Source organism: Lissotriton helveticus, chromosome 7, assembly GCF_964261635.1.
Source record: "Lissotriton helveticus chromosome 7, aLisHel1.1, whole genome shotgun sequence".
NCBI classification, from domain to species: domain Eukaryota; kingdom Metazoa; phylum Chordata; class Amphibia; order Caudata; family Salamandridae; genus Lissotriton; species Lissotriton helveticus.
Window position 1 is genome coordinate 259,422,078 of NC_136068.1, and position 26,888 is coordinate 259,448,965.

Genomic DNA, 26,888 nt, shown 5'->3' on the forward strand with positions numbered 1-26,888 from the left:
TTCCACAGTGTCAAAAGCCATCGAGGCATCCAACGATGCCAAAATGGCCGGCTCCGTCAGAAGCCCCGCCCTCGCAATCCATCTCAATAATATTAATATTATTGAATTATTTTATTTTAATTTATGTTAATTTTTAAAGTCGATATTTTTAACATCTAAATTTTTTACATCTATATTTTTGAGTCAATATTACTGTACTTACCTGTTTAAATATAGGGATTCGATATTTTTGTAATCGATATTTTAACATTAATATTTTTTTCATCGATATTTATGTAATCGATATTTTAACATGGAACCCTTGGTCGCATCAACCCAATGCATATTGGGCTCAATATCCCTTCTTCAGGGGTAACTACAACATTATAAAACCATCATTAATTGATTTATACACTGTAAACATGAAGTGCTTAACATTTACATTCAGTTCATTTTTTTTTTTTTTTATTGATTTTTTGTTGCAAACAAAGCAGATTATTTCATTACATATCACATATTCAGAACAAGCAGCTACACGTTCTCCAATAGGTACAGAGGAATAAACAACGAAATAACAGAGAAATTTCTGAGGGGAAACAATGAATATTTAACTTAACTTGTATCACATATATATTTAAACCATTTCCCCATCGATCCATTGTTGTATTGGAGTCCAGATTTTCATGCCTAATTGTTTCTTTTTTCTTCCTTTTGTTGCATATATAGCAAGTTAAAATTTATATCTGGCTAATAAACGAGCCCTCCACATACAAAACAATGGTGGTTCCGGGTTTATCCACTCCTGAGTGATACATGCACGAAATTCAGACATCATAATAAATATCAAATCTTGTTGTTCTATTTCTATAGAGTCAGTAGATAGTCCAAATAATATCAGATCAGGAGAGAGAATCATTGTTTTTCCTGTAATTCTTTCAATAAATTTTTGAATTTCTGAAATTATATCAGCTAATTTAGTGCAAGAAAAGAACATATGTATTGCATCTGCTCCCCTCAGAGTACAACGATTGCAACATATACCAACAGTGACCCCCCATTTCATAACTTTGGCTGGTGTGTAATAAAGATCACACATAGCCATATATTGTTGAGTTTGTGATCGCCCCGAAAACAATATGGAGTTAGCTGTCTTGCTTGATTCTTTTATCAACAGATCGTTTATTCCTAATTTCTCCTCCTATTTATGATAAATCATAGAAAGATCATCCGTAAGATAGGTCATGAACATATTATAAAAATACCCTATTTTTCATTTAATATAAAGACTATCTATTACCAGAATCGTTTTTAAAACTTGTCGATCATTAATAGAGAGTGAGTTTAAAAAACTATAGATCTGTAAGTATTTGAAGTAGTCATGAGGGGAGAGTTTGAATTTTGTTGAAGTTCAGAGAAGGTAGATAGAGAAATAGAATTAGCTGAGTATAAATCAGAAAGATAACAAATACACTTAAGATTCCAGCTTTTCATCACCGGATCTCTAAATATAGGGGGAAAACAGTGTGGTGAGTTTAGTGGAGTGTATTTTACAATCTTTGTAATCCCAACCAATTTTTTTTATGATTCTCCATGCTTTATATGCAGACAATATAATCTTAAATTTTGTTTTTTTATAATAGCTTGGTTCTATTATTCTTAAGAGATGATTATTAACTTCATTACCTAATACTAATTCGTATATCGATGGAGAGTGAGCTAGTGATATAGTTTTTTTTTTGCCAACAATCAGAGGGGATATATATTGTAATACGGCTGCCAGATAATAGAATAGAAAGTGTGGAGCAGCCCAACCTCCTCTATCTCTTGGTATGATCATCTTTTTATAAGCTCTCCGAATGCCTTTATATCCCCATAGGAATCTTCCTGACATTTTTTCAAGTTCTTTAAAAAAAACTAACGGGAATTCCAATGGGATTGTTCTAAATAAGTATATACATTTTGGCAGGATCAGCATCTTTAACACATTGTTCCTGCCATGAAGCGATAAGTGTAGATGATCTATTCTTTCCAAAGTTGAATTGGCCTTCTTCAGGATCGGAGCATAGTTTAAACTTGGAATCTTCGAAATTGGTGTAGTTAGTTTGATCCCCAAATAAATTGCTTCGGAGTCGGAGACTACATTGTTAAAAGGCGGAGGATTTCGACCTACAAAAAGAATTTGTGTTTTGGATAGGTTTAATTTATATCCTGAAAAGGAGCCGAAGATTGTTGCTAATTCTTCAATCCTAGAGAAAGCCCTTTCAATATCCTTGGCAACTACTACTAGATCATCTGCATAGGCAAGAGCTCTATAGGTGATGCCACCTAACTCAACCGGGAGTATATTCTCATCTTGATTTAATTGATTGAGAAAGATGTCAATATAGATGTCAAAAAGGAGAGGGGAAGATGGGCATCCCTGACGTGTTCCTCGTTGGATAGGAAATAAAGCAGATTCAGTAGTTCCAATTTTTACAGCTGACATCGGGTTTTTATATAAAGCTTTAAATGCGGTTATTATGCCTGGACCAAAGCCCTTCATAGACAGCAAATCCCAGAGATAGGGCCATGCCACCCTATCGAATGCTTTTTCGGCATCCAATAGGGTGATCCCAATTGCTGTCCCAGAGGCCTCTGCCCAGTCCATCATGGCAATAATTCTCCGTACGTGGTCTGCTGTGTCTCTATTTGGAATAAACCCATGTTGCCATCGGGACACAATTAAAGATATTATTTTTGACAATCGTGTAGCTAGTATTTTAGAATATACCTTACTATCGGCATTTATTAATGATATTGGTCTATACGATGCAGGGCTAACTGGATCCTTATCCTTTTTAAGAAATGTCATAATTACCGATTGGGCCCAGGACTCCGGTGGTAAGCCTCTCTGTGCCTCAAGAAAGGTGGTAAGCATATCTTGTCTTATAATGACCCTAAATATCTTGTAAAATTCCAATGGAATATTGTCAGGTCCAGTTGCTTTGCCTATTGCTAACAAAATTAATGCATTTTCAATTTCTTCCCAAGTGATTTCTGATTCTAAAAAAGCTTTTTGATCATTGGGCAGAGATGGTAATTCTATCGAATAAGAGTCATTATCATGTTGATATAACTTAAGAAAGAATTGACGAAAGACTTCCAGAATTGATTCGGGTTTATCTTGTATCTGTCCTGTTTCGTCCTGTATTGAATTTATAGTATTGAACACTTCTTTTTGTCTCGTTCTCTTTGCAAGGATTTTCCCTGCATTTCACCCATCTTGTATAATTGAGATCTAAAGGTTGCCATCTGTTCTGCTGATTTAGCTGCAAAGGATTCATAGCAGCATGCTTTATGAATCGCTAGATTTGTTTCAATATCTGATATTGGTTGCTTTTGGACAATTGCTATTAATAATTTCTTTTCCCCAAATAATACATTTTTGTACACTTCTTCCACCTTTTCACGAATACTCTTTTGTTTCTTAATAACATACGAGAGTGACTCTCCTCTAATCCCTGAATTAAAGGCATCCCAGACATTCAAAACGGAGGCCGTTCCTCTGTTAATATCAAAGAATTCTTTTATCCATTTTGCCATCATATCTACGTATTCAGAATCGGCTAATAATTTACGGTCAAAAGTCCAAGGCCTTACTTGAGATATTGATATATTAGTTTTAATTTCGATCAGTATTGGGTTATGATCCAAAATTATGCGTGGATATAAATCGAATTTAGTGTCGTTAAGAAATGCCTTCTTAATAAAAAAATAGTCCAAACGCACACATTTTTTATGGCGAAAAGAAAAAAATGTAAACCCGGGTGATGATAATTTTTTTTCATAAGCTACATCAAATATACCATGGTCCGATATCAAAGAGCGTAAAGCCTTGAATGATTTCTTTTTGGACCCTTGATAGCAAAAAGTATCACATACATTCAAATCAGAGTCTAGATGAAGATTTAAATCTCCACATAATATTAACGATGGAGCCCAGTTGGCTAATTCTAAATTTAAAAAGTTCAATATGGATGGATCATCTGAATTTGGAGCATATACGGCACACACAGTCCAAACTTTATTACTAATTCTAAATTCTGTAATTGCCCATCTACCATATTGATCTGCTTTACTCCGAATCGGAGCTCCCAAGCCTCTTCTAGATAGAATTGCCACTCCTTTTGTCGTTGTCCCTTGAGATGTACATACCACTAAGTTCATACCCAGATCTTTATATAAATGTCTATCATTCCACGTGATATGTGATTCTTGAATACAAAGAATATCAAGTTTCATATACTGTATAATTTGTGCAGCAATCCCCCTTTTTTTTTATTGTTCAGCCCACAGATATTCCATGAACAAATTCGCAATTTCTCCATTTAACTAAGTTTCCCCCCCCAAAACAGAACCTAAATTGACTCAAGATGGATAACAAATAAATCGATACAGTCCAACAATAAATCTTATACCTCAACATATCATACATATTAAGAGAACAAATGAAAACAAGAAGAGATTTCCTAAAAATCAAATCAGGAGTTTTTCTGCTTTTGTTTGCAACCCCGTTCCCCCCCCCGCCCTCCCCGAGCTCAACCCGAGCCCTCCCACCCCCTCCAACCACCCCAAACTATCGGGGCAGAGGGACTCATTAGTCCCTCGCATTGATGATGTGATAGGGGCTAAGTGGTTCCCGTCATGCGGCTCTACTCCATAATTATTGTTCCATCCCAAAACATAATCAGTCCAGATCCAATATCCAATATCCTAATACTAGACAGAGACAAAGAAAAGAATGGCCAACCAGCCAAATCAATCATTTACAGATCCTGGTTAAAGCAATAAGCGCAAATACGAACAGAAATGGTTTATATTTTCTTCAACCCTTGTAACACAGAAAAGTACTTGCACTATATTGCACTCTATTGAAAAACATTGGAACATTAAGCTTAAAGAGCCGCTGGAGTCCATACTTAGTCACTTTATTTTAAGGAGAAACAGTACCCCCTTTTTTTTCCAAAATGAGGCTAGGACCTCTTTAGCCGCTCCCTCTGAAGTTAGAAAGTAAGAGCGCTCTTTATAAATAATTTTGAGTTTAGCAGGGTTTAGAAGAAATGCCTGCGCTCCCTTAGCCTGAAATAAGGGGATAAGCTGACGAAGCTGCCAGCGTAGTTGAACTGTAACATGACAATAGTCAGGGCGCACAAAGAATTCCACGCCTTTGCCCTTGCGTTTTCTATTAGGTCTGGCCAAATCATAGAGGGCTTCTCTAGCCAAGAAGTTGTTTAAGGAAATCAGGATAGCTCGTGGTTTGAGAACAGAGTCTTGTCGATTTTTTTGAAATGGGAATCTATGAGCCCTCTGTACTTCAGTTTCCCATCTCCAATGATTTAACTCTGGGAAGGCCTCTGAAAATCGCTCTATCACATATTGTCGCGGATTTGAATCTTCCTTCCCCTCCGGCACGCCTAGGATTCGAAGATTATTCCGGCGTGATCTATTTTCTAAATCAACAAGTTTCCAGTTAATCTCTTCCTTCAAACCCTCCATTGATTTTAGTTGTGAGTTCTGCTGAACCATTGAGTCTTCTATTTGTGAGATCCTATTTTCTGCCTCTGTTACTCTCACAACTGTATCATTAGATACTTTCATCACCTTTCTTAAGTTATTTTGCAGTTTCTTTACTGCACCCTGGGTACGTAGGTTTTCAGCTTTTGTCTCCTCTCTATGGTGCAGCATAACTTTATAGAGAACTTCCAATGTTATCTCTGGTGTTTCAGAACCTCTTAGAGTTAATTTAGTCACTTCTGATGTAGTAGGCCCAGAAGGAGAGGTAAGTCTATTAACCCCCTGCATGGTGGTGTTTTCTTCTTCCCCCCATTCAGGTCTATTAGGGGACTCTTCAGGATCCGAGTCTTCCATATTACTAAGATCATCTTGTCCAGGGTCAGAGAACGATTTTTCACGGTCTTGCAGAGAATGAAGTCCCCGAACCCGCTCCAAGTCTTCCGTGCTATCTGAATCTAGCGCTTGAGTAAGATCAGTCATGGAATAGAAGTTACCAGCAGAATCTATAGATTCCGTATCGTCGCCTTGAATCACAGGTGCTGGCCCTGATTGTTCCATCGGTCCGAGGTTTTGTTCATCCGTAGTGGTTATACCATTAGCCAAACGAACAGTGCGAACAGCAGCATGTGACTGTTTGTCATGAATTATATTTTGATTATCTGGAATTTTAGAGTTAGAATTAAGGTTAGAAGAATTAGATGGAATAACCGTTTTTTTCATAAACATAGCTGGCATTTTTGGTATGGCACCCAGCCTACATCCCCCAGAATTCACCAAATTCAGATCTTCTATATTGGATGTGGCAGAAGCTGTTATAGGCGGTGCAGGCGGTAAAGTAGTAAAAGAGGTATTTTCGGTCACAATCACAGTGTCAGTTGGATGTAAAACATCCGTATTTGATGAATTGCTTGTACTCACAGTATCGGGAGAGGAAACTGCTGTTACCCCCGTTGACTGAGTCATCTCCTGTGCAGCCGCGGTGACCGCTCTCGTTTTCGGCTTTTGCTGCCTTTGCATTCCTGTCGGATTTTTCGGTGCCATTAGTGCCGCTGATGTAATGAGGGTAACCAACTCCGCTGTAGAGCAAATCCGCTGATCCTCTCGAACATGCAAACAGCGCTGATCACCCCACACAGTCAGCTCCAAGCATGTGCTCTGGTGTCGATTCCGCCGCGAGGCTGGGGTAATCGGACCAGGTGTGTCCCTGAGAGAGGAAGGAGGGGTTGGGCGTAGCCACGCCGAGCGAAGCGAACGCGAATAACTCTTCCAAAGATCTAGCCGCATACCAACCTCCGACTCCGTAGAACTTGAATTCACTTGCCCTTTTTTAAAATTCGTAAGCTCTAGCGGCCTCCAAAGGTAAGCTCCTAATGCGAGAAATAGCGGTTCAAATCAGAGCAGCAAAAATCATAAACGAAGCAGAACCAGACGGGAGCTCCAGATCAGCGCTACTCACTCGGACTCTGCGTCTGCCATCTTGCCCCAGGTCCAACATTTACATTCAGTTCAATATGTCAAATCTCCAATTTATGCAATTGGCGTCACCCATCATTTCCCCCCAAAATACATAATAATATTCTAAAAGTATCCAGTGAGGTGTCCTCATAAACTATTCAACCCGTATCACTATACCTAAGTTATACAAAAACAACTCCTGTATTTTGCTCCAAAAACAAACTCATAAACTGCCAATGCTGCTAACCCATGTACCAGCACAATCTTCCCACTGCGTTTAATGATACAACCGCTACAACTGCTTCCCAGAATGTTCTCGTACAAGTGCTCAATTACTGTCTCCCACGTGCCTCTCCCCATTTGAATCCTACCCTCCAAACCACACCCATGTTAATTTACTAAGTGTTTCTACCTACCCATTTAAAATCCACACACCCAAAAAATACAATAAAATAAAATGGAATACAATTGCGTTAAGAATCGTGTTTGATAATTAATTCTGGAATAATGCTGTACGATTGGGTTGGGGTGCAACCGCTCTCCAAAGCAATTGGATCTACATAAATGTGCCACGAGAGCAGGGCACGGGCTCAGTCTGCACGCAAGAACAAAATACATTCTGACTAATTTGGAATAAATGGAGTAACATAGGTGTGCATACAATCAATTATACATTATACATTGCTCCCTTGTTCGGAAGGAGGCTCTTGGCATGAACGCACTGCCTTTGGCTATACGTAGCATTCAAGATTCCCCGACCTTCAAGAAAAAGTTGAAAACGTTCTTGTTTTAATTCCTTGAGCTACGATCAGTTTCTCCTTTCGCACCGGGACACTCTTTGGAGTAGCTGTGCGTGCTACAAATGCATTTAACAATAACAATAACAGGTTCAGGTTTTTAAGTCTTTATTTCGATAATAAAATCATAAAAGACATCTTTTTTTTTAAAAATGTGAAGTTTTGGACATACATATTATTATAAGAATTGGTATTGCAGCAAACATGATTATAACTTCAGTTACTGTAAACAGATCCGAATTTCATGAGATTCATACATATAAATATAACGTTGTTTAAAAAATTACAATTAAACTACCTAACAATACAAAGACAAACCTGACCTAAAAATTGAAGAAGATTGCAATTAAAACATTGGAGTTTAAAAAAGAGACAGGATCTTAATCATTTTTGCTTACTTCTCATTCTAATCACCCACGCCCACCCCAAGAATTTGGCTACGCTCACAACAATTACGTCAGAGGTGTTGGTTCTAAGTGCCCAAATAGCCTCAGCACACCCTTTGTATTTAAACCGCTTGCAAAGGGGTTTTATCCATTTACTTCGAGGGGCTTGATAAATCGGACAAGCAAATAGAAGATGTCCCACACTCTCCTTATGCCCCGGGCACCAAGAGCAATATTCGCTCACTCCATTAGACCAGTTTTTAGTGAACGAATTCAAGGGCAAGGATCCCACACGAAACTGGTGGTAAAGTTTCTTGTCAAGTGGCCTAGTGATAATGTCCCAATAGTTCTCTAGGAAGGGATCCAACTTGTGAGTCAGGAACCTTCCTGTTAAACTAACGGAACCAGAAGCAGTGACCAAAACTTGACGAACAGAGGCCCAATAGAGTGCCTTGGACTCCTGTTTTGATGGAAAAATATTATATCCCGGGGAAATCCACAACTGTTCAAGGCCCATTTCAACCAGGATCGATTTTACTGCACGCAACCATGGAATACTACCGGACCCCCAAATTGATCTTACTTCTGCAAGTTCATTGGCAAAAAGACTAAGGTCGGGAGAGGTCCAAATACGTCTCCAAAAAGCTACCAGTCTGTATCTTGCCATTTCGTTTATTGGGTTGCAGCCCATATCCAGACAAAGTGGTTTAGATGGAGAGGATTGGGGTAGACCTACAAGTTTCCGCATGAACTTGCACTGCGTTTTCACCAGAGCAGAGAGGTCCATATGTCCCCAAAGATCTGCCCCATACAAAATTGCAGCGTTAACCTTGGTGTTATAGATCCGAAGTGCAGGTTTAACTCGTTTAGTAATGGACCTTTTTTGCTCTTGTAGGAGACAACCCGTGAGACGCGCAAATTTTAAATGTAGTGTGTCCACCTGCGCTTTCCAACGGAGACGATAGTCCAGGGTTACTCCCAAATAGGTCATAACCTCGACTTGTTCCAAGCTCTCTCCCTTCATAGTCACTACACTCCTTAGGGGATGACTCTTAGTGAGCACCATAAATTTCGTTTTGCTCACATTAATCTTAAGATCGTTGATGCGACAGAACTCCTCAAACCGGTCCAGTGCTAACTGTAAACCGCTACCGGTCTTGGAGAGGAGTAATGTGTCATCAGCGAAGATGAGCATAGGGAATCTGTTCCCCCCCAGAGTGGGTGCATCAGTGGGGGTACTGGAAAAAAACGTAACCACTTGATCGATGAACAATAGAAAGAGCATGGGCGCCAGTACGCACCCCTGTCGGACGCCCCGTGTTACGGGGAAAAAGTCCGTCACCTGTCCTTGGCCTCCCCATCTAACCCTTGCAAAATTGCCCTCGTGTAAAATGCATTTAACAATAACAATAACAATTACAACATAACTCTACCACTATCTTTGCCCTGGGTAACCTGTTCCACTCACAGAGCTACAATAACAAGAACTCTGGAGCAAATGTTGTGGTTATACACAAGGAAAAAAGCGTCTCTACTTGTTGTTCTCAGACACACTGCTCTTCGCTCATTCCTGCTGAGTTACAGGTCACAATACCTCTCTTTGAACCACATTTTTGATGTGCTCTGGGACTTCATAAGCTAAAAGCCCAAAAGGCCTGCATATCTGGTTTGACAAACTCTTCATTGTGCAACACTTTATATTTCTGCTCTCTTTAGCCAAAGAGTGCTCAACTCAATCAATTTGTTTCTAGATCTGCTGACTTTGCCGGACGCAGCTTGGATGACATCATTGTCTCACCAGACGTCTATTAATCACAGATAGGCAAATAATCTTCTGGAGTGACCATCAGGGAGTTAGCTTCACTAGTAACCGCTCATCCACAGAGCAGAAGTCTCCCCTCCCTAAAGTCCAAGAACCACTAAGGCCCTCAAGAGTGCCCTCCTTAAGAATCTATACATGCTCTTCCTGAGAAACCTTCACTGTGATCCCTCAGTATTTAATTTCAACCTTTAGTTAATCTCAGAGTTTCCAAGGAAAACGTTGCATCACTCTAAGGACTTAGCAACATAAGCTGGTTCACTAAGAAGAGTGCTGGGCAGATGTTGGAAACGAAGGTACCACAAGAATACAAGTGGCTCTTCTGATGTCTTTATCCATTTATCAAAGAGGTTCTATTACCCAACTGGCATCAATCAAGCCTCATGTCCCTCCAATGTGCTTCATAACATTCTTTCTGACTTCTGAAATCCTGTCTAAACCTCACAGTAGTTACACACCCCAAAGCCCTGTGCAACTAGCTAACATGGCACTATTTCCTGAAAGCTGCTACCTTAGATTCTTACCTGTTCTTGAATACTTCTTATGAGTCTGCCAGTCATTCTTCATGTGGCATGGCTGCCCAATCCTCTTTCTGAGCACCTCAACTGCAGAAGGATTTTATTAACTCTTGTGGCATTTATAGGTCCATGTCTAAATACTTCTCTCTGTTCCTTCAAATTTATCCTCCTCTCCACATCAGCAGAAAGCACAGAAAGGGACATTCTCATGACTTCTGCTCATCATCTGTTCCTTCTCCAGCAACACAGATCTCCCAAATCAAATCTGGAAATAAGAAACTAGGCTATGACCACACCAGCCCGACAATCTTCAGACCAGATTTCAACAGACTCTCTTCTTTTGTAAGAAGATCAACAGCGGTTTTGATAAGACATTCTACCTCTCTCAAAGATAATACCATGATTTTGTATTATCAAACCAGGTTCCATATAGAATACAAAGCTGAATATCTCTTATCAAAACCAGGCACTTCACTAATCTATTAAATAGAAGGGGGACTGATGCATTCCTCATTGACCTCTGTCTTCTATTTGACAGAGTCCAAAGTCTGAATCCACTGCAAAGTTAACTAAATCAGAATTCAATGGACTGTACCAAACTGGATAGGCTTCTATCAAGTCAATATATAAGTATCACCCAGACCCTCAATACCCTTCAAGCCCTCAGCCTTCAAAACTGGAGCAGAAGTACCAGATCTTACCATCTCTCCTACACCCATGCAGATTTCACCCAGATCATCCTAAAGCTGGAAAACATTTCTGATCTATACTTCTGCACACTGGGCCCCTGCTTCCTCACAGCAGACAACTGATTGTAGGAAACAAATCTTAAACTGATATTCTCGCCTGTGGTAAATGGTCTACCTTCCATCATCACACAAGATTTCTCCAGGAACTTGGAAATGCTCCAAATCTACAGCAGCGGTTGGTCCATCCTTAAGGTGATTTTTGTTCACCACACAAATATCTTAAAATATTCCATACCCCATGCAGCTTCTAATGCTTCTTTTTCAATGCCTGGATATTTCCTTTCCAAATCATTCAAACCGTGGGATGCAAAGGCAGCCCATTACCCCTATTTCTGATGCGTTGGAATCCACCGTTATGATGGCTTTTATTATTGATTTCAAAAGGCTTGATTATACAAGAATTTGCAATTCCATGTTTAACAGTTTCAAAAGACTTTTGTTGGGCTTCCTCCCACAGCAATACCACACCCTTTTCTCAATAATACTCTTAGATTCTCAGTCTTATCGGAAAATCCTCCAACAAACGTAGAATAATACTCAATTATGACCATGAAAGACCTTAGCTGGTCTTCATTGGGTAGTTAACGGGCATTCACTACAGTACTAACTAGATCCTTCTTTAGTCTTACTCCCTCCCCGAAATAGTATACCCCAGGTACTCCACCTCACTTTCCAGAAAGTGTCATTTCTCTATATGAAGTGTAATTCCAGCAGCAGCCCACTTGAATTTTGGTTCTCCTCGAACTTGGTTATGCTCACAGACCATGTTTCCAATCACCAGAATGTCATCTTGGAAGAAGAATGCACTCTGTGTGTCCTTTAAAATTCCAGACATTATGCACTGAAAAACACTGTCAGCTGATGCAAAACCAAAGGGAAGTCTCTTAAACTGAAAAATTCCTCAGGTGTATTGAATGCTGTTAAGGCTCTGGACTTATGATGTAACTGAATCTGGTGATAGGCACTTCTAAGATTGATCTTTGAAAGGTGCCTTCCTCGTTTTAATAATAACTCCATTCAAGTGAAGTTTACCAAATGATAGGAATCCAAGACCACATTTCAATTCAGTCACCATAAATCCACACAGAAGGGTAGAATTCTATCAGCCTTCTTCGTTATCACAATAGGTGCTTACCAATTGTGCATCTGTACCTGCTTGATAACAGCATCCTTAAACATTTGCTGCTACAACTCGTTTACATCAACTCTGATAACTAAGTGCATCTTTTCATCCGGGTGTCTTATAGGCACTGATCATGTTTTCAATACAATGTAATGCATATAGTTCTCCACATCACCCAATCAATCTCGAAACACAGTTTGGAAATTCGTGGGAACTCCTTCTACACTTATATCAGAAATCACCATAACCCAATCTGGCAGCCTAGTGTTAATTTCAAAACTTAGATCGTATTGATGCACCCATTCCAAAATTGCTGGCCATAATTGACCCACATACACTTTGCCCTTTACTCTATGCTCTTGGAATACTACTTTTACGCACCTGACATTAATGGAACCCCCTTGATATCCATGTGGATTTATGCCCTTTGGAAGAAGCTCAACTTCCAGCCAACATGTCTTTAGGCACTATTGTGTATAGTGAGCCAGAATTTAGCTTCAAATCAACCTTGTTTCCCTTTTTTCCAAGTCTCGCTTTAGGTCTGGTCATCCAACAAGTGTCTCCACCGGACGTATCCACACTCAAGGGCTCATTTACAATGCCTGTGCTTCTCCGAACATACCTTGTAATGATGCTCCGGCGGCACACACTCCAAAGCCATATCTACGAGGCCACGTAAAGCCACTCTTCGTGGCTGTTCATGGCTTCGTAGATATGGTGTGAGGCAACGCAGCGCTAGTCGATAAATTGCCTCACACTGCGATAGGGAGGTGTGCCATGGGCGTTACAGTGGGTGTTCCCACATAACACCCATGCCATGTAATACATGTAATAAATGCCCAGATTTACAACATACTGTAAACCTGGGAATGCCTCTAAAGGCTACGCCTTCCCAGGAGTGGCTTAATTGTTATTTTTGTGCGGGAAGGTTTCCCTTCCTGCGTGAAAACAACCTAATTTCAATGCAGGCACCCTTGCATAATGGTGCAAGGGTGCCTGCATTGGCGCTAGGCAGCCATTTGTGTGCCAGTGCAGTAAAAGAGGACAGGAATGCACCTTATCTCATAGATACGGTGCATTCCTGCCCTTTTCTCTTGATGTGATGCAGTGTGCAGCAGGAAGGCTTGCAGCATTGTCCTATGCCAAAAATAGGTAAATGAGGACCACAATATCTTTGTTGTGTGATCGTCCGAGAATCTATTGCAACAATCTTGCTTCTCCCAATGCGACACACACATGCAAAATAACCTTTTTTTGATACATTTCATACAATCTTTCCCAAACACTTGGCGGTTTTTGGACTCTTGTTCATGTTATATACTGGCACTCTGAGACAGTTTCATTGCATGGCTTTCCCTTGTGTGTTTTGCAGTGTTCTCCTCTTTTTGGTTTCCAATAAATAGAATTGGGTGCATGGAAAATGCTTCTACCGTACAGCATTTATTTTACTGTCTGTTTCCTGTTGGATTTCCTATGCGCCGAAGCGCTGCATCTCCTTCTTGCAACTAACATTCTGTTTCTTCAACAATCTTTTCTATCGTGATGGCCTCTTTGAGGATACCGCCTATCTCGTACTTTCCTACTAGCACAGTGATAAGTTGATCTTTGATTTACGTTTCTGTCATTAGTCCAAATTGATATTTTGTTGCCGATTCACAACATCTTGCCACAAATTGGTCTATACCTATTTTGTATGGTGCAGTATAGAACTTGTTTGGTAAATTTATCAAACTTATTTTCCAATCTCATATTTGCTTCATTGTAAATATCATCTATTCTTACACCTTCTGCATCCAGCACCGTGGCAAACATTTTAACATATGCTGTCCTTCTTTGTCTAACGCGCTTAACAAAAGTGCTTTTTTCGGAACATGAGTAAAGTCTAGACCAGCCATTGGCTGCAAACAGTTGTGGAACATATCAGTCCACGCATCCCAATAAATATTAGGAGTTCACGGATGTTCGAGACAGCTGGGTGGTATACTTTTTCCTTGTGAGGAGCCGTTCAGTTTTGATAGGTTGGGGCTGAAAACGGAGCCAAGTGTTTTTAGGTCTCGTGACCTATCAATGCGCATGCGCATTGAGAGAAGCGAGACTATAGGGCTTTAAACAAAGCTTACCTAACTGTGGCGATTTGCTGCTGTGCCCGTGGCTTTTAGGTCAATGCGCAAGCGCATTGACCTAAAATGCGCGTGCACATCACCAAATCGCCGTCTGTTCCCTCAGCCGCATTCCTCCCACACCTTTTGAAGTGAAGCTTAGCTTCACTTCAAAGGCCCCGGCTGCTTCACACCCTCATGCCGCTCTCCCCGTTCCGCCCCCTCCCCTGCCCGCCGTGTGCATTTCTCCCCCCCCCCTCCCCACAGCAATGCCCTCCGTCTTGTTTCCTTTCTTGTTTTTCTTTCAGGTGAGATATCTTGTCCATCATTTGCGATAATACATTTCTCATAAGCATTTTTTAACTATTAGCAGCATATACACAGGCGCCCCTTCGGCGCTTTTGCTCTCAACCCTACTATCCTGTCAGCCGCATCTCTATAAGTTACTCGAAGCATGGCCTGACATGTGCACAGCTTATTCCGGCACCACCATCCTGCCAGACGCTTCTGCTTTGTTCGCCCACCGCATGGCCCTATTTGTGCACATTTTACTTTCGTGCATACCCTTACCCGCAGCCTCTCCTTCCTGACTTCTGCCTCTTCGGGTCTCGCGCTCACCGCAGACCCCTTCACATGGCTCACACCCACATTTTTTTCAGGTTACCATGCCAGGTTACCTCACTCACCCTCAACCCCTCACCCTCACCCTCACCCACCCTCAACCCCTCACCCTCACTCACCCTCACTCACCCTCAACCCCTCACCCTCAACCCCTCACCCTCACTCACCCTCACCCTCACCCTCACTCACCCTCAACCCCTCACCCTCACTCACCCTCAACCCCTCACCCTCACTCACCCTCACTCACCCTCACCCTCACTCACCCTCAACCCCTCACCCTCACTCACCCTCACCCTCACTCACCCTCACCCTCACCCTCACTCACCCTCACCCTCACTCACCCTCACTCACCCTCACCCTCACTCACCCTCACTCACCCTCACCCTCACTCACCCTCAACCCCTCACCCTCACTCTCACTCACCCTCACCCTCACTCACCCTCACCCTCACTCACCCTCACCCTCACTCACCCTCAACCCCTCACCCTCACTCACCCTCAACCCCTCACCCTCACTCACCCTCAACCCCTCACCCTCAACCCCTCACTCACCCTCACTCTCACTCACCCTCACTCACCCTCAACCCCTCACCCTCACTCACCCTCACCCTCACTCACCCTCACCCTCACTCACCCTCAACCCCTCACCCTCACCCTCACTCACCCTCACCCTCACTCACCCTCAACCCCTCACCCTCACCCAACCCCTCACCCTCACTCACCCTCAACCCCTCACCCTCACTCACCCTCACTCACCCTCACCCTCACCCTCACTCACCCTCACCCTCACTCACCCTCACTCACCCTCACCCTCACTCACCCTCACCCTCACTCACCCTCACCCTCCCTCACCCTCACCCTCACTCACCCTCACCCTCACTCACCCTCACCCTCACCCCCTCACCCTCACTCACCCTCACTCACCCTCAACCCCTCACCCTCACCCTCACTCACCCTCAAACCCTCACTCACCCTCAACCCCTCACCCTCACCCTCACTCACCCTCACTCACCCTCACCCTCACTCACCCTCAACCCCTCACCCTCACTCACCCTCACCCTCACTCACCCTCAACCCCTCACCCTCACCCACCCTCACCCTCACTCACCCTCAACCCCTCACCCTCTCTCACCCTCAACCCCTCACCCTCACTCACCCTCAAACCCTCACCCTCACTCACCCTCAACCCCTCACCCTCACTCACCCTCACTCACCCTCACTCACCCTCACTCACCCTCACCCTCACTCACCCTCACTCACCCTCACCCTCACTCACCCTCACCCTCACTAACCCTCACCCTCACTCACCCTCAACCCCTCACCCTCACTCACCCTCAACCCCTCACTCACCCTCAACCCCTCACCCTCACTAACCCTCACCCTCACTCACCCTCAACCCCTCACCCTCACTCACCCTCAACCCCTCACTCACCCTCAACCCCTCACCCTCACTCACCCTCACCCTCACTCACCCTCACCCTCACTCACCCTCACCCTCCCTCACCCTCACTCACCCTCAACACCTCACCCTCCCTCACCCTCACCCTCACCCTCACCCTCCCTCACCCTCCCTCACCCTCACTCACCCTCACCCTCACTCACCCTCACTCACCCTCAACCCCTCACCCTCACTCACCCTCACCCACCCTCACCCTCACTCGCCCTCAACCCCTCACCCTCACTCACCCTCAACCCCTCACCCTCACTCACCCTCAACCCCTCACCCTCAACCCCTCACTCACCCTCACTCTCACTCACCCTGACTCACCCTCAACCCCTCACCCTCACTCACCCTCACCCTCACTCACCCTCACCCTCACTCACCCTCAACCCCTCACCCTCACTCACCCTCACCCTCACCGACCCTCACCCTCAACCCCTCACCCTCACTCACCCTCAACCCCTCACCCTCACTCACCCTCACTCACCCTCACTCACCCTCAACCCCTCACCCTCACTCACCCTCACCCTCACTCACCCTCAACCCCTCACTCACCTTCACCCTCACCCACCCTCACCCACCCTCACCCTCACTCACCCTCACCCTCACTCACCCTCACTCACCCTGACCCTCACTCACCCTCACCCTCACTCACCCTCAATCCTCACCCTCACCCTCACTCACCCTCACTCACCCTCAACCCCTCACCCTCACTCACCCTCAACCCCTCACCCTCACCCTCACTCACCCTCAACCCCTCACCCTCAACCCCTCACTCACCCTCACTCTCACTCACCCTCACTCACCCTCAACCCCTCACCCTCACTCACCCTCACTCACCCTCACCCTCACTCACCCTCAACCCCTCACCCTCACTCACCCTCACCCTCACTCACCCTTAACCCCTCACCCTCACCCTCACTCACCCTCACCCTCACCCCCTCACCCTCACTCACCCTCACCCTCACTCACCCTCAACCCCTCACCCTCACTCACCCTCAACCCCTCACCCTCACTCACCCTCACCCTCACTCACCCTCAACCCCTCACCCTCAACCCCTCACCCTCACTCACCCTCACCCTCACTCACCCTCAACCCCTCACCCTCACTCACCCTCAACCCCTCACCCTCACCCTCACTCACCCTCACAACACATATTGTGTTACAATAGGTGTCACATTTGCGAAAGATAAAACTATTGGCATTGTAAATAACAAAGCTATTAATTTCGCTATTTTCAAAACAAGCACATAAATAAAAAATGTGTCCTTTACAATACCAATAGCTCAAACTTTCCTAATGCGAGACCTATTGCATTGCTGTGCTTCTCTCCCCTGCTGCACTCTCCTGCTCTCTAGAGATGTGGCCTAACGACCAGAGCTGTCATCTAAGTGACGTAAATACAAAACATGTTGCATTCCAAATGCTATAGGTGTCACATTCGCGAAAGTTATAACTATTGGCATTGTAAATGACAAAGCAATCAATTTAGCAATTTTAAAAACCAACAAATAAATAAAATATGTCATTTACAAGACCAATACCTCCAACTTTTCTAATGCGAGACCTATTGCATTTCCAGTGCTTGTTTGTCTTTGTAGTTAACTTATTTTATTTGGTTGAAGCGATGACATATATATTTATCGTCGTATTTGGTTGCAGTTTTTCAAGAAAATCGCTAGATGGCGCTGTTGGTTTAAATGAAGACTCGTGCTGGGTAATTCTTAGGCGACTGCACCAAGAAAGAAAGAGATAAAGCGCGTTGCTGGTGGGAGAAAAGAACGCAAAAAATATTTTATATGTTTATTTACGAGCTTGCGAAGGATGCGCCCACGGTCACGGTGTACAGTGGCACCTGTTTAGAAAGAATAGAAGCTCATGTTTAGTGGTCTTTGAAACACTCTTTCTCAGTGACTGTAAGGCAGAGGCGCAAATAGAGCCACATTTCGGATGGGGGGCGGGGCTACAAAAACTTGGGGGGGGGGGGCTGATTCTTCCAGCAATATGCAGAGTGGAGATGCAGGGGCTCTAAGAAGGGATGAACACACAACAAACATTCGTTAGCAAGTAAATGGTCTTTCAAAGACCTGTGAAGTACTCGAGTACGGCTGTGTGTGTGCCTGGAAAGCTGTTTCTGCCAGGCTGACACACACGGGTTTGTTGGGTGGATTGGGGGGCGGGGCAGGGGGTGGGACGGAAGCCCTTTGAGCCCAATGGGCGTTGTGCGCCTGCTGTAAGGAATGTTCAATGTGAGTTGAGATTCGTGATTAATTCCTGTGATGTTGATGTCAGCAGCAGAGGTGTAATGCAACTGATGGGGCCCTCGCAGAATGTGAAGAGGGGCCCCAAGTCTTCCATATCTCACAAACATTCATTAGTCTTGGGCTAAACAGGGAACCCAAGAAGGGCTGCAGGAGCCTGTGTTACACACCTGGGTCCCTATTTTACATAGGGCGCGCTTTCCCTGTTTGTGTCGGGCGCACATTAAAACAGGTGAGCTGGGCACAAACAGGGAAAGGCTGCCCTAGTCCATTGAATACGCGGCCCCAGGACAGCTGCAAACTTGTGCTGCCCTGGGGGCAGCGCATTCAAGTGAAAGACAGAACGGCTTTGAAGAAGCCATTCCATGTTTCATTGTGCAGGCGGCAACACTTGCAGGTGGGTGCAGTGAGTGACTGCACCTGTCTGAAAGGGGATGTCAGGGGGATCTATAGGACTCCCTTTCCCCCTCCAGACGCTGCTATCAGGAAATCGTGATGTACCATTTTCTTAAGACCTCTTTAGAACTGGTGTGTTTTAAGCAGTTTTCTAAAACTGACTCTTGAACAAGGCCGGGAGAGTGTTCCAAAGCCTGGGAGTGACAAATGCAAACGAGTGGCCTCCGTTCCTCGCTCTTCTGATTTGGTTACTAGACTGAAGAGCCCTTCCTGGTAAATAGTGGGTAAAATGTGACTCAATGATAGGTGAGCCTTGTCTATGGATGGCCCAGTGTGCGATGCAAAGAGCCTTGAAACAGATTCTATTTTTAACTGGAGGCCAATGTAAGGCTAAGAGGGCTGGTCTAGCTGATTAATGCTTCTGTACTATATGAAGGATTTTTGCGGAGCATTTTGTACCACTTGGAGCCTATTGAAGTCATATTTCGGTTACAGTTATCAAGGTAAGAGTTTATTAGACTCTGCACCACTACCCTTCTTGTGGAGAATGGTAACATCTGCAAGAATATCCTCAGGGATCTTGAAATAGCACAGCATGAGCCTACCAATTTATTAACCTTAGTTTCCATTGTGAGCTTATCGTCTATCTAGACGGCTAGCCTTTTCACTGCTTGGTCTGGCTTTGGAGGATCGCCTAGATATTCTGGCCATGAGAGTTCCTGCCACCTAGAATTGTTATTGCCTACAATCAATACTTCCGTTTTTTCACAGTTAGGCTTTAGTCTGTTGCTAGACATCTAATCTGTGACCTTCAAGAGACACACATTTAGTTGGGAGGTGTAAAGGCCAGGATAAGCTGGGTGTCAACTGTGTATGACACTAAAGCAAGCCAATGTGAGTGTACAATTTCTGCAAGGGGGCATACATACAAATTAAACAGTGTGGGGCTGAACGCGGAGTCCTGTGGGACCCCACAAGACAGCGGGTGGATAGCAAAGGAGAATGACACTTCACATCTTTGGAAACTCCTGTCAGATAGAAAGGCTTTTAGCCATTTGATGGCAATCTCAGTAAGGTGGACATCCACCATCCTCTGAATGATGATGGAGTGTGACACCGTATCGAAGGCTGCACTCAAGTTCCACATGATATTTGCCACCGAGCCACCTTGATCTAAAATGGAACGAAGTTCCTTGGTGGCTACCAGCAGTGCAGTGTCCGTACTATGGCCAAACCTGAAGCCTGTCAGAGTGGGTTGGAAAATATCATGCACTTGCAGAAAACTGGACAGATGTTTATCAACATGCTTTTCCAATATTGTACTCACTACCTAGAGCAGGAAAATGGGTGTATAGCTGTCTACTGGATTGGGATTGGCCATCAGTTTCTTTAAAAGTGGCTTCACTATGCGTGCTAGCAAATATTAGGAATATGCCTTGTTTCGAGCAAGTGGTTGAGGGTGCTCATAAGGGTGTATAGTACGGAAATACCACCTTGGCCCATTATATCAGGAGGAGCTTGGTAAAGGGGAAAGACAGATTTGATGGATACAAGAGTGGATTTCAAAGTTTTATGCTGGAAAAACAGACAGGATGGGGCCTGCAAGTTGCCTTGCTTGGTCATAGGTGCTAAGAGCCTTAGCTGACGGAACGAGGTTCAGAATTTTATTCATTTGCAGGCACATGCATCAAAGCAAAAACCGGTCGCAAACGGGCAGATTCTCCGAATCTGCCCATTTGCGACCGGTATTTTTGCATTTGGGATGTGTTAGACCTGGCTCTATTGGCGTGGGTCTCCCTTCCATTTTTGCTGTTGCCTCATGTGTTTTTGCTGGTACTGGATGCTTTGGGCACTGTGCCACTGCTATCCAGTGCCACAGTGCAAGTGCCCCCTATTGTAAATTGATGTATTAATCAGTGGTTCCATGTTTGGCTATTTTGGCTTACTTGTCAGACCCTAGCCTAGTGCACTGAGTGTGCCAGGCCGTGTAATCCAAATGCTGCTGGTGGGCTTGCAGCACTGGTTGTGCCACCCACAGAAGCAGCCTTGTAAGATGTGTCTAAGGTCTGCCATTGCAGAGCCTGCGTGCAGTCTGGTACTGTCATGCTGACTGGGCAAGTGCACCCACTTCCCAGTCTCTAAACCTTCCCTTTTCCTCATATCAGTCACCCCTATGGTAGGCCCAAGGGCAGGGTGCATTGTAATTATAAGGTAGGACAAGCCCTGGTGTGTGTGGCATGTCCTAATAGTAAATTACAGCCATTTTCATTTTTCACTATTGCAAGGCTACCTGTTCTCCATAGGCCAGAATGGGCTGTTAGAATTGTTACATTTTATAATCCTAACAGGCTCAGAGAACATGGTAGAAATTCGAGTTTAGTATGCCTGAACTCAGAATAATAAAATACACCTTTTAGTAAAGTTTATTTTAATATTCTGTGTTTGCAAATAACACTTTTAGAAAGTAGGTATTTGCTTGTCTAACCATTCAAACCTGTCTCTGCTAGTTTGTGTATTCCTATGTCTGGTTTTGAGAGTGACAGGGCTGGGGAATTCCAAGAGACAGGCTGAGTCACCCAGTGGTGAATAGAGAGATCTGCATCCAGATGGAAGGGAGGAGTGCACCTGAACTTTGAATAGGGCTGTGCCTGCCTTCCACAATGCTGGCTCCAGCCCCTGGGGAGTGGCTGATGTCTCTGCCCTGCACACTGAAAGAAGAGAAGGAGTCCTGTCAACAAGGTGCTCCAGGAGTGTACTTGCCTTCCACAATGCTGGCACCACCTCCTGTGGGGCGTCCGATGTGCATGCCCTGCACTGTGAAAGGAAAGGAGAAGTCTGGTAAACAGAGTGCTTCACAACTGGTTTGGACAGGGCAAAGGCCCCTCTCCCCTTGAGAGAACAAAGGATTTTTGGGTACAAATATTGGGACCCTGATCCCATAAGATTAGATCACTTTGGACTACAAGAAGAAACCTTTACTGAGGAGAGGAACCTGAAGAAACTGAGGAAAGACTATTCCCAAGCTGAAGTGCTGCTTGGGGGATTGGCCTGCAGTGGTTGCCTTACTGCCAAAGGAAGGAAAAAGGAACTTTGTGTACTTTGCTTTCAACTTGCGAAGGATCTCCAAGGGCTTGTAAAAGAGCTTGCCTCCTGCTGAAGTCTCAGGGACAACAGACTACACCCCCCAGCTCCCCAGAGTTCTTTTGGAAGTGCCTGCTGCTGTTTTGGGCCTTCTGAGGAACTGCGTGTCGCAAGGAGCTGGAAGCACGACTCAACGAGAAGAAGCGTGTTGCTGTGCCTGCCATCGCAACTCCGGAGAAAGGAGGGTGTCGCCGCTGGAACTGTCGCACTGCACCGCATAGGAGAGAAGCGTGTCGCAACGAAGAGGAAGCGTGTCGCTGCTGCTGCCGTCGCAACTCCGAAGAAGGAGGGTGTCGCCACTGGAGCTGTCGCACTCCAGCATTAGGAGAAGAATCTCGCAACGAGGTCGGAGCGTGTCGCCGTCGCTGTGCCTGCCGTCGCAACTACGAAGCCGGAGGGTGTCGCTGCTGGAACTGTCGCATTGCACCGCATCGACCAAGAGAACCTTGCATCCCTGAGAAGCGTGCCGCCATCGGAGCTGCTGCCGTCGCATCTTGGATGTCGCCGCTGTAGTTGTCCCATCGAGCGGAATCGTGGAGAGGAGCATCGCCGCTGGAGCTGTTGCCATCGAATCGTAAGGGTGTCACCGCTGCAGTCCACGCATCAAACCGAGAGTTTCTCGCATCCCCGAGACGCGTGCCGCATCTGGAAGATCTTCACGTCTTTATTTCTTTGCACCTGACTTTTCTGCATTTCCCATCGCGGCGACATTGCTTGTCGTGGAAGCGCAACGCAACTTAAGGTACATTGACGTAGAGTTTGAATTGCTGGACAGGAAGATGTGGCGCTCATGCGTGTATGATTGGTCGGTAAAGCGATAAATACAATTCAGTTACGGTGCAAAACAGGTCAGGGGAAACCCAAAGCAAAACAACCCCTGTACTGGTACAGAAGGCCTGTACCTAACAATAAGAGGCTACCTGGAGCCTCCACTGATTACTTCGACACACGTACCCGTGCGACCTACTTCTCTCTATACAGATCCCTGGTCTGTACCGTGATGTACCCGTCCCTTACAGAAGTTCCGAACACGAGCAGAGAACCATCAAGCGGTTCTCACCTCAGTACACACGTTCCCCGATATATTTTCAGTCGTGCAATTTTCCACCCAAAGTTTTCACAGCCCTGATGAGTCACATCAAATACACGGTGTGACGAAACACGTGTCGGCTGGCGATCACCTTTTGTACTGATCAAGATTGTATGATAAATCTTTATTACCTGCAAAAAACCTGAAGTCAGACTTTTATTTATTCAAACGAATTGTAACCACAGTGGGACTCTGACATCAGAACCCACACTATCACAAAACGTGTGCACAGGACTTGGTTCACATTGACGCAGAGTGTCGCATCTAAGAACTGAACTGAACTAAGCTTAAATCTACCATCTTAAAGTAATCATAGTGTGTATTTTTGTCGTTTGTGGTAACTCTATATAAAGTTTACTTATTTTTTATATAAAACCTGTGTGGTGTCCATTTGTAGTGTTGTCACTGGGTTACTGTATGTTATCACAACTGCTTAACTTACAACGCCTCTGAAATAAGCCTTGACTGCTCGCGCCACGCAACCTAGAGGGTAAGTAGGGGTTATTTTATGTGTGTAATCCCCTTTCCCTGACTAGAGAAGAGGGTCCCTATTTGTCACAAGTACCTACCTGCGCCAACTAGAGACCCCCAAATCTAACAGGATGCAGCATCCCAAATGCAAAAATTGCAATTTAAGGAATCTCTAAATTGCGATTCCTTAAATGCAATACATTAAAGTAAAAAAATGAGCGATTTCGCTAATAGGAGTAGCAAATTACCATGAAGTTCAACTTCATGGTAATTTGCAAAAACTTTGAAAAATGCACTTTTGTGCATTTTTCAAAGTTTCATGTTGCGCACACACCTGCCCTTAGGGCAGGTGTGTGGGCAACATATGTGCACAGATCAATTTCAGGGGTGCAACAGGGTGTCATTTTGACACCCTTGCACCCTTGAAATTGCATTCCTATGGGCCTCCCATAGGAATGAATGAGACAGCATTCCTTAATTGCGACTAGCAATTTGCGAGTCGCAATTAAGGAATGTTTAGGAATCGCTATTTTTATAGCGATTCCTACAAGCATAGGCTTTTGCGATTCCTTAGTTGCGATTCCTTAATAATCGCAATTAAGGAATCGCAAAGCCTACGTTGATGCATGTGCCAGTTGGTTAATGAAATGATTAGCGAACATGTTACAATATTCTATGGAGGAAAGGGGTCCTCTAGAGCAAAACGATAGGGTCATGAAATTGTTGACTATCACGAACAATTCCCTAGAGGAGTTTTGTTCATAGCTCTTTATGGATTCTATATAGCCTCTTTTGGGGCTGTCACTATATGACTTCCGCCACTTCCTTTCCTTCTTTCTAGCTTCTCTTTTGAATCGAGTTAGTTCTGGCGTGTACCAAGGTGCCCTGCCTTTGAACTGGTTGGATTTGAAAGATTTAAAAGGAACTCTGGATTAAAATTAATGAGCCATTTCTCAAAGGTGTTGTATCTCTCTGTAGTGCCACCCTTTGGAGTAGGAGCAGATTAAGCGAGGGCATCCTTCCATTCACTTACTTTAAGTTTGGGCCATGCTCACCTGGGTTTTTGTGAAGGGGATGTTTGGCCGTTGTCTCTGGAATTTTGAGATAAAAGGGAACTAGGTGATGATCAGACCACAATTTACGGAGAGATTCCTCAGTAGATAGGTTGTTCAAGTTAGTGAAAACGGGGCTTCAAAGGTGCCCTCTCGTGTGTGCATGTCTTTAAAATTTGGCGTAAGAGTAGGGTTTCATGGTCTTGGGATAATGCTCTAGCCTTTTCGCATCCATTATGTTCAAAATGCATGTTCAGCAGACCCAGCTCTAGGATTCTTGCTCTGGGAGGGCCATGAGCCAAATTGGGTGGGCCATGAAGATGAGAATGGTCAGTGGTAAAAAGTATTGCAGAAATCTGATATTTTAGGTACAGACATTGTCGAACTGTGAGGTCTTAACACCCTAACAACCAACGAGGTACCTACTTCGCTTTCCCCACTGGGTTTCCTCCTTTGTTGAATGGGAGAGATGCAGCATGCAGATGGGCTGCAGTCTGCTCCTGGTCATGTGCAGAAACTGCTGCCACATATCTCTTTGCAGCTTTTCATATATATACATATATATTCTTTAATTGTCAGTTTTGCACTTTGCAAAGCATTGAAGTTTACAATCTTGGTGCAGTAAGCCCTCTGACAATGCTGCACACCTCTACCTAATACAATAATGCATACTTCACCATTAATTATCCTGCTTTTCTTTGCACATGCTAAATAAACAAAAACACAGTTAAAACTGAGGCATGGTTTTGACAAATGTGCAAAACCAACCCAAATGGCCCTGGATCTATCTCCCATCTGCTTTGGGGCAAACCATGCTTTTTTTCTGAGATATTGCTTATTTGGCCATTCTTGCCTCTAGCAGTCTCCCCTGTAGTGATAATGTTTCCAGATCTTTTGAATGGGTGTGAGTGTTTGATTGGTTCAGATGCTCCGTCCATCACCACCCCCTTTTTGTACCGCTTTGGCCGCCATAAGTGTGGCAGGGTATGCTCAGACGTGAGTCCCTTGCTCACTTTGCCACTGGATTCAAGCAAGCCGGGCTGAAATGGATCAAACCCAGATCTTTTGACTGGGTGTGAGTGTTCGATTGGTTCAGATGCTCCGTCCATCACCACCCCCTTTTTGTACCGTGATAATGTTTCCAGCATTCACATCCCCCCTTAAACTAACAACATGCTTGAACTGCTAGTATTGAGTTGTCTGGTTGTTTTCTAGCGTGTATTTGGTTTGCAATGTGTTTATTGTAATTAACTTGTACCAAGTAATAAAATAAGCTTTATTTAGGAAAACAATTCTGCAGTGCCCTATACTACACAAACATGCTCAGAATAGTCAACACTACACTGTGCAGTACAGAGCTCTGCTTGGCCACTCATGTAATCAAAAAAGGCTTCCACAGGAGTTAAGGGTACAAAGGATGTGGATTATGAACCTTAAAACACCTATCTTTAAGCCACTAAAACACATCAGGTAATGTGCTTTTCAAAAAAATCATAGTGCTATGACGCAAAATAAATGAAATTGGAGCCTTTGCCTCATCTGTGCGAATAAGTGGGAGTGTTCAGAATATCTGTGCTGTTCAGCTGTGCATGCAGCAGCTACTATCCCTGCTGACATTACACTTGTACCCAGGCCTGAAAGTAGCCTATGTCCAGGGGTGAATCAGGGCCAAACATTGGGCCTGGCACCCAAAAACAAGTGACCCACCTTTGAAGATCTCAACCTTTCATGAAATTTTGCTTGGTTAGTATAAGGGAGCTAACTTGAAGAGACATTTGTGGTAAATTAAACTTTCCAAATGTTCTAGGACCATTAACATTATCCAATGCTGGAAGCGCTAGTAATGCTCTGCAACACACTCAAAAGTCTTCCAATGAATATGTTCCCGAATCAGTTGCTCACTCGTTGATCCTCTAAACCCTTACTCACCCTCCGAT